At 43.2% G+C, this 1,404-nt stretch overlaps 1 non-coding gene across 1 annotated transcript; it reads right to left on the bottom strand.

The window, feature by feature from the left end:
- Positions 1-777: 777 nt before the first annotated feature.
- On the bottom strand, positions 778-867 carry TRNAR-UCG. Its single transcript has one exon. It is a non-coding gene; the product is annotated as a tRNA-Arg (tRNA).
- Between the last annotated feature and the right edge of the window lie 537 nt (positions 868-1,404).

Here is a 1,404-nt window from a genome sequence, read left to right as displayed (position 1 = left end):
GGCTGTCTCTATGCTGAGAATCAGTCTAAAGTGTAAATTTAAGGTCTTTTCAGGTCTTTTCTGAGCCTGTGCCTTGCATGGGTGTGTGTGGTGACTTTTCAGTTTCTCCTGTATATGTGATTGCTTTTGAATATCCTAGTCTTTAGTGTATGGCTTCCAAAAGGGAAAAGGAAAAAAATAAAGGGGAAGAAAGTTTTCCAGTTCTTTAAGTCCCCAGAAGCCCCTTTGGCTGAATGGAGAGTCTTGCAAAAATGGGAGAGGTGTAACAACAATGATCACTGCCTCTTTGCCTGTGCCTCTAAGGTCAGAAACAGCAATCAGAGAACAGATCCCGGATATTTGGAGAACATGTCTTTTTTTTTCCCCCACCCTGGTTCTGGCAAGCTACATGCATGCTCTCCTAGAACATGTATACAGCTGTCTGCCACAGGTCTGAGGAGTGGGGGATGGGAAGTGCTACTGTGCTAAGAGCTGATCTTGTTCAATATTAACCACAATTTACTAAGTGAGCCTTCCCCTGGAAGCTTTAAGCCTTCAATAGACTTTATAATTTCAAAATAGTTACATTAGACAGATTCTGCAAGTGCAGTTGTTTTCTAGGTTAGGGAGACAGATTTCTGCACCATCTTCCCCAATGACTCACTAATCCTTTTTTTTTTTTTTTGACATTTATTTATTTTTGAGACAGAGAGAGACAGAGCATGAACGGGGGAGGGTCAGAGAGAGAGGGAGACACAGAATCCGAAACAGGCTCCAGGCTCTGAGCGGTCAGCACAGAGCCTGACGTGGGGCCCGAACCCACGGACGGGACCGTGAGATCATGACCTGAGCCGAAGTCAGACGCTCAACCGACTGAGCCACCCAGGCGCCCCTCTTTTTTTTTTTTTAACATTTATTTTTTTTTGAGAGACAGAGGGAGACAGAGAATGAGTGGGGGAGGGGCAGAGAGAGGCAGGGTCACAGAATCCAAAGCAGGCTCCAAACTCTGAGCTGTCAGCACAGAGCCCGACACGGGCTCGAACTCATGGATCCTAAGATCATGACCCAAGCCAAAGTTGGACGCCCAACCGACTGAACCACCCAGGCGCCCTTTAAGACTAATTCTTACCTAAAAGTCTTTTTTACTGTAAGGATCTTGTTTATCTGCATCCTAATTACTAAACCCTCAAGATTATAAAAATAGCAATCTTTGGTCAGTTTGCCTCTCAGGCATTTTCAAAATTGTAATACTTTCCTTGTAGTATATAGTGTTCTACACTTTGTTTTCATCACATGTATGGTTTTGATTCTTTACAATAACATGGGGGAAGTTGTAAGAGCAAATAGTATTATTACCCTCTTATAGTCAAGAAAATTGAGCCTCAAACTACAGTAAATAGTAATGGATATTCAGTGAGCAATAGA

The sequence above is a fragment of the Lynx canadensis genome, chromosome C1, assembly GCF_007474595.2.
Source record: "Lynx canadensis isolate LIC74 chromosome C1, mLynCan4.pri.v2, whole genome shotgun sequence".
Taxonomy (NCBI): Eukaryota; Metazoa; Chordata; class Mammalia; order Carnivora; family Felidae; genus Lynx; species Lynx canadensis.
Note: the sequence above shows the minus strand (reverse complement) of the source record. Positions and strands in the feature narration are given on the sequence as shown.